Genomic DNA, 9,843 nt, shown 5'->3' on the forward strand with positions numbered 1-9,843 from the left:
TATTACTTTTTGTTTGCCCTTCATGATACACTCCGCAATAGAACTAAAGACACTCTCTGTTCTAAGGAAGCTCATGATCTAATGATGCCATTGGGAAGTCACTGGTTTTTATTGTGGATATTTTGCAAATCAAAAAAACAAAAAAGGTCAATGCAAGTCGTAATCCATATAAATAAACCTATTAAGAAGGAAATGGAGAAGCTACAAAGTATCACTGGAGATTTGTTATTCTCGGAGTTTGTTTTTCTCTCTGTAAGGAAATGGGTTGTTTTTTTTTTTTTGGTTTTGTTTTTAAAACCAATTGCAAAAAAACCCCATTAAACCTGGTGGGAGGATGTACCCATAGGACCACTTTACAAGGAGCAATGAGCACTTGAAAATTATCAATATTCCTTTACATTTAGGAACACTTTGAGTGCTCTGAGTGAATTAACGAGAGGGAGTAAAGAGCTAGGTAAATATGTAAAGTCCATTCTGCAGTTAGTTTTCCAGAGGGATGCTCAGTTATATAAGGAAGGGAGCAAAGGTTAGAGAGCTAGAGTCCAGGTGATTCTACCCGGAAGGTTTTCCCAGAGCAGTGGGGAAGAAGAAGAATGCCTTACTCTCTGGACTGGCTGGAAATGCCCTGGCCTGGCGCTTCCCTGGCGTGAGGAGTGTCACCATCCCTCCCTGCTGTTCCCCTTCCCACCCTTGCCCTTTCATAATCCCCAAGGAACCTGAAGCCCTCAAGCCAGTCAGGCTCACTGAGGCTCTGTGTATCTCCCACGATCTTCTCTGACACATGGAAGAAGAAGGAATATTTCTGAGTTCGATGATTTGCTTCTAGTTCATTTAAGGATCAACAGCCAAAGGTGGAAAAGGGATGTAAAGACTAGATCCAGGTGAGGCAGTGGCGACGGCGGCAGCGAGAGGATGAACAACAAGTTCGACGCATTGAAAGATGACGACAGTGGGGACCATGGTCAGAATGAAGAAAACAGCACACAGAAAGATGGTGAGAAGGAAAAAACGGAACGAGACTAGGCTCAGAGCAGCAGCAAGAGTAAGGCTGTTGTCCCTGGGCCAGCAGAGCACCCCCTGCAGTATAACTACACTTTCTGGTATTCCAGGAGAACCCCTGGCCGTCCCACCAGCTCACAGAGCTACGAACAGAATATCAAACAGATTGGCATCTTTGCCTCTGTGGAGCAGTTCTGGAGGTTTTACAGCCACATGGTACGGCCCGGGGACCTGACAGGCCACAGTGACTTCCACCTCTTCAAAGAAGAATTAAACCCATGTGGGAGGATGATGCAAATAAAAATGGTGGCAAGTGGATTATTCGGCCGTGGAAGGGCTTGGCATCCCGTTGCTGGGAGACTCTCATCCTGACTATGTTGGGGGAACAGTCCATGGTTGGGGAGGAGATCGGTGGGGCTGTGGTCTCTGTCCATTTTCAGCAGGACATTATTTCAATACGGAATAAGAATGACAGCGACCAAGCCACCACAGCCCGCATCCGAGATACGCTTAGGCAAGTGCTCAACCTACCTCCCAACACCATTATAGAATACAAAACCCACACCGACAGCATCAAGGGTAATTCAAGCTTTCGAAATACAAAAATCACATTGTGAAAGTACACAAGCTGGCAATAATCTTTTTCTGTATGTGTGTGTTTGTCCGAAACGGATGGGAGGTCTCCGGCTGGCCCTTCCATCTGCTCACTGAGGGGACGTCCCTGAGCCTTGTGCTCCCCTTTTGCACTCATTCCTGGAGGACGGATTCCGCTAGACACCCTCCAGCATCGCTGACTTTATAAAGCGGAAAAAATGGAAAACGTGACTTTGTAATAGACAAACTTTTTTTTAATGGGGTTCTGTGGGGGGAGTTCAGCCTTTCCTTTTGCTGTGTGCTGTCCAGATGCCTCCCGGGCACCCTGTCGTGCTCTCCTCTGCTGTGCGAAGGGCGTCGTGACCACGTGTACAGGCCAGAGCTGTCGACTGAGCGTGATCAGTATTATGAACGTCTGTGCATCCAGGAAAAGCTTTTCGTTGGAGAGTCCCGGAATAGCTATAAATGCTGTCTTCTAGATCTGCCATTAAATTATTGGGACACTTTGTTTAAAAAAAAAAAAGACTAGATCTAAACATTGTTAAGGTAGAAAACTGGTACTTTGAGAGTCTGCATTTCTGCATTCAAGGGTAGAAATGGAAATTTACCTTTGGGGCACCCTAGTCATTTTTGAAGAAACGGTTAGGTGGCCCTTCCTCCATGATGCTGCCCAGTGTAGCAGCAGGTGACCTTGTTTTCCCATTTTGGAATACCTGGGAGGTGCATTTTGTTCATTGCTGTATCTGTAGCACCAAGAGCTGTGCCTGGTGCAAAACAGATAACTATCTGTAGGAATGAATGAATGTGTGATCAGTGGAGGTAATTCTCTTAGGCCGCCAAGGTGTGAGGGCTGGGAAGCACGTCTGAGAACCCTGCTTGGGAGCTTGACATGCACTTTTTAAGAAGTTATATAATTAATAGTGACCGGAAGGAGTTGAAATAGCACTCTTGGCACCACAGTTACCTTAGGCACTTATGGCTTGACCTGAGGCCCTTGCACAGTCTGTCACACTGTTTCCATTGAAAATGCATCTGAGTCCCAAGAATTGGCTTATAAGTGACCTTGGGAAATACAAACCAATCTTAGTTGAAACCTGCCTGAAACTCTGGTTCAGCTGTGGCTGTTTAGTAATATGTCCACAAATGAGGCATTGCTGGGAAACCCATTGGCCTTTATTCTTGTGCTTTGCTCCTAGCAGGAAGCGTTGGTGTAGTATCAGGAATGTAGACTTGGACTTCGTAGACCACTTTGCAGCGGTGACATTTTCCTAAGTGTCCCAAGAAGACCAGAGGATCTTAAATGGGCCAGGGAGAGGTCCTTCCAGGTATGTTAATATCTTAGATGCTCTGGCTGAGCAGAGTGTGACTCAGAAACATCCAAGTGGCCACCAGCAGTCACGAGTTTCAGTAAGATGCAGATGAACCAGAGAAAATCAGGGTAACATCACAGAAGATCCTAAGGTTTGACATGAGGCTGGTTGATCAGCTCTGAGAGATGGCTGGGCTATCACACACAGCAAATAGCATTATTGCATAATGATGCAGGTTTGAAGGGATATTCTCCATGTAGGCTCATTTAGGCACCCCAACTTGTTCTCCTGAAGGTTGGGGTTTGTGAGAAGCAGGGAGTCTCAGATGGCATCTGTGCTGAGGCCACAGATATGCAGGCAGAAGCCTGGCACCTTGTTCTTCTGCATGAGGACCCTAGGGCCTCAGGGGAAGGTGGAGAGTCTAAGGCCTTCTGGCCATAAGACAGTGCCACCCTGCTGACGGAGGGGCTGATATCAGCTCAGAGAGAAATCCAGGCTGACTGCTCAGATGTACTTCCTGGAACATGAAGAAGGGGCTAGCAGGTCTTGGCAGGGCATAAGGACAGTGTTGTAATATACTAAGGAAGAGAGAGATTTTTAAGTAGTAGGAGAGGTTATGCAATCTCCACCAGGATGTGGGGAATCAAGGTAGGGTGAGGGGCAGCACTGACCTCTTCAATGAAGGCAGTATCAGTGGTCACTGTGTCCCCTATCAGGGGCTCCTCTGCTAGTGTCCGGTTGCAGTGACACTTGTAGCCTCTTGTGTGGGGAGGGAGAAAGCCATGAAGGGCATTAACCAGCCTGAGCAGAAAGATGACACCGGGTTAGCTTCATTTTCAGGTTGGCTCTGCTCGAGCGGTGACAAAGAGAAGCACTGGTAATGCCAAGTTCATATCCCACCAGCTTGTTACCAAAGTGGGAAGAATTTTTCCCTTTCCCAGGAGGACCAGTGACAGTTCCAAGGCTGGTGGTGCTCACTGGCTCAGCATGAGTCAGGTAGTATGACAGTGACCTTGATCAGCTAGGCCAGGGGCAGGTAACTACTCTCAAGCCCTTGGCCTGAGACTGGGGGAGAAGTGGTTCTCCAAGAAAAACTGAGTTCCCTTCATCTAAGAAAAGGCGATGAGTGCTGAGCAGCAAAAAAGTCACATTTCCACACATTCTGACTTGAAATGTGTGACTGGGTGTAAGTCAAAGCCAGAATTTCAATGAAGAACCGGTTACCTAAGGTCTTCATGTAGCTGCAGTGTGCCTAGAAAGTGAAGGGGTTTCCCTGACCTTCTCTAGAATGTTTCTTAAGAAGTAAAGTATGCTCAAGCACTTAGCACTGGAAACTAATCACGTGACTAACAAACAAATGGACTGGAAACTGGGGGAAGGGCAGGCAGGAACGTAAGAGAGAAGGCTCATATCCTTTCAACAAATAGGCAGCATTACTTAGAATGAAGGAGGAAATGAGGCAAGAATTGAAATAATGAAGTGGTTATTTTTTTTGGCAAAAAGAATGGTGCAACATCTGTGTTAATATTTAGCCTAAAGAAAACCCCAGTAATTTCCATTATTGTGATGTTATTAGATGACAGCGACATTTTTTTATTTCTTCCTTATCATTTTCTAAGTTATGAGTTAATCTAATCTGGCACTCAGGTCCTTCTCCATCAGGTAAAGTCCCTCTCATTCTTCAGTGGTCCCTCTTCGAAGGTACCATTCGTGTACCTTCTTTCCAGATTCACGTAGGGGGAGATCCTTTTTCTCTCTTTCTTGTCAGCTTTTCTGCTTTTGTACATACCACTAAGATAGCACTTGTCATGTTGCACTGTGGTTTTTCATTTGTTCAAAAAGTTCTTTCGGGCAAGACAGACTTGAGGTACATCATTTGACTTCTCTGAAAGTCAAAGGGGGAATAACAGTTCCTTCCACAGAGAGGTGCTGTGAGAATTCAATTAAAGAAGCTGATGCATGAAAAGCACGTAGCATGATATCTGGCACATGGTGAGAGCTCAGTAAATATTAGTGCATTTTAGTATTAATTCTCATTGAAATAATAGTTATTATTATTGATATGTATTTTACCAGATGATGAGTTCCTAGAGGACAGCGGCTGTTCTGAGGTCATAGTAGATACTCTATATATGTGGAAAGAAAAAAAGACAGGGAAAGGAGGGGAGGATAGGGGAAGAGAGGGAGAGATGGAGGGGAAAGAGGGAGGAAATAATAATGGGAACAACTAAGAAGGGAGCACTGCCAGGTTTGTCCAGTGAAGAAGGATCTTGAGAACGTTTGTTTTATAGATGAGGAAATGTAGGGGCCAAGAAAAGTTAAGGGGCAGGTCTAAGACCACGAAGTGGGGCTGGAATACAGGCTGTCTCCCGGGGTTACTCGTCACAGCCCCTGCTGTTACCGGATCAGCTTTTTGTCCTCTCCATTTTCCTTAGCAATGCCACGGCATCCACACTGCTTGATAAACCTCAGCTGACCTCTGCCACTGGGAGAACAGGGCATTTCCTATCCACCCCCAGATGCAGACTGAGGAAAACGTAGGTACTTGGTGGGAATTTTTCAGTGTCTCCTGTGAAAACCAGAAGACAGCCATTAAGGAGTAACACGGTCCTGGCCTTAATGTGGTTGGCTCCAAGGGATCAAATCCTACCTGCACCCATGCTGAGGATCACTGACTCTGATTGCAAGTGATGAGGCAGTTAAAGAAATACAGTGTATGTCCTTCTTGAATATACGTTTGGACTGAACTGCCTACAAGGATTACTGCCTTCCTTGGGAAATGGGCTTGCGTTTAGCTGATATAAGAGCCTAGACAGGGTATCTGCAGCTCCTTCTAGAGGGAGTATCAGAAAAGAAACCCATTCCTGTGTTTGGGTGGATCCGGTTCCTTAGAAGTGAGTGAAAACTAATATAGAGACTTGCAGGGGATGCTTAAGAGGGGATGTAGGAATGAACTTGAGAAAAAAGAGCCACACTGGGTGTTGTAAGGTCTGTAATATATTTTAAAATATTTCATCACAGGCAGTGTGCTCTCATGCATGTAGTTTACATTATACTCTAGGTACAATCATTTGCCCTAATCGGGAATTCACACCCTAAGGTGGCAATCCAGCGTTCTAATTAGGAGGGCTGTATTCCAGAAGCAGCTACTATAAGAGCTTCCACGATCTTTATCTCTGATCAATAGCAGTTGCTTTACCAGTTGACATAGAGATAGGTTTCCATTGATGAGAGCAGTGGCTTTTTAATTGGCATAATGGATGCTACCAGTGGGGTTTCAATAGTGAGATTGCTAGTTGTAAAGATATGTGGATTGTCTAAAATATTTTAGAATAGCTCTTGCTTGAAAAGAGTATAAAAAACCAGATAGTTCGGTAGCTCTTGGTGAGCTTCCTGTGTCCAAATTTGAATTTAGAAGATTCTGGTTGCTCGATAATTATTGTAAGATTAATTGAATTCTGCTCCTAGAATATTGTCACATTTTCTGACATGATGATGTGATGTCAGGAGCTATAGCAGCTTTGCCTTGACTATGAAGGACGAAAGCCAACATGTTGAATGTTATTAGTTATGTAATGCTACCTAACAAATTACCCCGAAATTTAGTGGCTTAAAACAACAACAATCATTTATTACTTTCCAGTGGGTTCTGCGAGCCAGGAATTTGGGAGAGGTCCTGGCTTTCTCATGAGGTTGCAATTAATGTTGGCTAGAGCTGTAACTATCCAAAGGCTTGCCTGGGGCTGGAGGACCCACTTCCAAGATGCCCCACTCATATGGCTGGGATAGTGCTGTCTGCTGGAGGGGAGGCTCAGTTCCTCCCCATGTCAGCTTCTCCGTGTGGCCTGAGCTTCCTCACAACATGGTTCCCAGACAAGCATCCTGAAAGAGAGAGCACCAAGGGGAAGCTGAATCCTTTCTGTGACCTAGCCTCATATAGCATCACTTCTGCCTTACTCTGTGGATTGGGATGGTCATAATCCCCTGCCTAGATCTGGAGAAATATATAGGTGTGGCCATCTGTGTGAAATACAACCTTCTGCACTGTCTTAGTCTATGTTGGCTGCCATAACAAATACCATAGGCTGGGTGACTTAAACACTTAAGAAATATTTATTTCTTCCAGTTCTGGAGGCTGGAAGTCCAAGATCAGGGCGCTACCACGGTCATGTCCTTGGTGAGGGCCCTATTCCTGGTTATGCCCTCAAATGGTCTTTCCTTGGTAGGTGCACAAAGAGAGAAAGATCCCATGCCTCCCCCTCTTTCTTTTTTTATTTTTTTATTTTTTTTTTTGTGGTACGCGGGCCTCTCACTGTTGTGGCCTCACCCGTTGTGGAGCACAGACTCCAGACGCGCAGGCTCAGCGGCCATGGCTCACGGGCCAAGCTGCTCCGCAGCATGTGGGATCTTCCCGGACCGGGGCACGAACCCGTGTCCCCTGCATCGGCAGGCGGACTCTCAACCACTGCGCCACCAGGGAAGCCCTCCCCCTCTTTTTATAAGGGCATTAATCCCATCATGAGAGCCCCACATTGGGGGTTATGGTTTCAACTTATGAATTTTAGCGGAACACAAACATTCAGTCCATAACATACATTAAAGATAATGTAAAGAGGAAAGATAGAAAAAACCTAGGTCCTTGATACCATAATTGTGCTGCTGAAATAATAAACCTTAGAAACATTTCTGAATGTCTTGTTTCATAATATAGTACATTTTCTCTATTGATTTATTCTATTATTGTAGCTGAAACTATATTACTTGGTATAAAAGCCAGAGCAAAAGAATTGGGTTCAGATTCTCCCAAAGCTGCTTAGATGATATGGCTTCAACCAAAGCATTTAATCCAATTCATTTATTCAACAGATGTTTATCAATGGCCTTCAATGTGCCAACCAGGTACCAGGTACTGTTTAAGACACTAGGGATGCAATATAGTGAGTAAATAGAAGTCCCTGTCACCGTGGAGCTAACAGTCTCCTCTGTGTTCTGTGGGTCTCTGTGTGTGAGGGTGGTGGTGGAATGTGGTGGCAAGTGAGAAACCAGATGAATAATTAAACTGATGTGAGTGGCCAGGAGTACAATGGAGAAAAATAAAGCGGGGAAGGAGGATAGAGTGGCGGGGGAAGTCCTCCCCCAAAAAGTGACATTTGAGTAAAGACTTGAAGGAGGTGAGGAAGTGAAGCATGTGCAAAGGCCCATGTGGGAACAGACGTGTGTGTGTTAGGAGCATGGAGGAGCCAGTGGGACCCGGGGACTGAGGACCGTAGGAAATGAGGACGGAAAGGTTATGGAGGGGGCAGCAAATTGTATAGTGATATGGGAAGCCATCTGAGCTTTTGATTAGAGAGTTAATGTGATCTGACACACTTTAACAGGATCACTTTAGCTGCTGTGTCGAGGATTATATTGAAGAGGGGCAGGCGTGGAAGCAGGGTGACTAGTTGGGAAGCTCTTGAAATAACTCATATGAGGAACGATGGTGAAAATTTGATAGCAATGGAGGTGGTAAGAAGAGGTCAGATTCTGGACATGTTTTGTTAGAATTTTTTGACAGATTGGAAGCGGGCTACAAGAGACAGAGGGGTGGCAAGGGTGACTCCAAAGTTTCGGGACTGGGCAGCGTGAAGAACAGTGTTTTAGGTTTCTATTGCTGCATAACAAGCCAATCTTAGTGGAATAAACAATAGCGGCATTAATTTTGCTCCCAAATCTGCAATTTGACCTGGGCTCTGAGGCAACGGTTTGTCTCTGCTCACTTGAGTCAGCTGAGGCAGCTTGAAGTTGGGGGCCGAAATCATCAGAAAGTTTGCTTGGTCACATGTGCGGTGATGGGTGCTGGCTGTGAGCTGAGGTTGGGTCATCCCCGTGTGGCCTTTCCATATGGTTGCTTGGCTTCCTCACAACATGGTGGCTGGGTTGCAAAGGTCCAAGGGTGAGTGTCCCCCAAAAAGAGAGCAAGCCAGGTAGAAGCTGTATCAACCTTTATGACCTTGCCATGGAAGTCTGTGTCACTTCTGCCACACTTATTGCATCAAGGCGGTTACAAAGTTCTGCCAAGAGTCAGAGCACGCAGGAGTAGATATATTGTCGCAGGATTTGGTTTTGGAAAATAAATTTCGCCACGGATGGAGTGGCCATTTATTTGACATAAAGAAAACTATAGAAGGAGCAGGTTGGGGTGCTTTGAGATCAGGAGCTGATATCAGGAGTTTGAGATAAGTTCGTTTGACATGCCCCTTGGACTTCCAAATGGAGAAGTCAGGCAGGTAGGTGGATATGTGAATTTAGAGGTCAGGGGTTGTCACCAATGTATAGTTAATATTTAAAATCAGAAAGCCAGATAATATGACCAAAGAAGTGAGTGTAGACAGAAAAGAATGTGATCCAAGAATCGAGTTCTAGGACACCCGACATTTAGCAGTGAAGGAAAAGTGGGGCAAATGAGACTGATAGGGATAGGCCAGAGATGTAGTGTGGCGTCCTGGAAGCCGGGTGAGAAAAGCGCTGAAGGAGGGGGCAATGAACCAGATTTTTCAGTTTTGAAGATTGTGATTCTGTGATGGGAAGCACCTGAAAAGGTGTTTGTATTCCTAACTCAGGCTGTTAGGCTCCATCAATCCAAATTCTTCTCTCTCCTGCTGGTTCGGAAGCTTCTGGAGGGCAGAGATGTTAGCTTTGGTCATCTCTGGACCCTCTAAGGTCCTGTCCTGATGTTCTCCACACAATAGATACCTAATAAGTGAGGGTGAACAGACATTAGCAACAAAGGGGTACTATATAAGTTAAATTCCCTTAAAAGGGCAGTTATAAGCTTGAGGAATTAGTCGATTCTCATTATTCATGGCAGTTATGTTATATAAAGTTGTTGTGAACATCGAATTAGTGAATACTGAAACATCACTCCTGGTAGAAATACAGGGTTAGATTCCTGCGAGCC

General features: G+C 45.3%; 1 pseudogene; it reads left to right on the forward strand.

Annotated features, from left to right (window-relative positions):
* The first annotated feature begins 325 nt into the window (after nt 1-325).
* On the forward strand, nt 326-2,474 carry LOC111164055 (eukaryotic translation initiation factor 4E type 2 pseudogene; annotated as a pseudogene).
* The last annotated feature ends 7,369 nt before the right edge of the window (nt 2,475-9,843 follow it).

Source organism: Delphinapterus leucas, chromosome 1, assembly GCF_059928025.1.
Source record: "Delphinapterus leucas isolate spDelLeu-1000000601 "Yukka" chromosome 1, BTC_Dleu_Yukka2, whole genome shotgun sequence".
Lineage (NCBI taxonomy): Eukaryota > Metazoa > Chordata > Mammalia > Artiodactyla > Monodontidae > Delphinapterus > Delphinapterus leucas.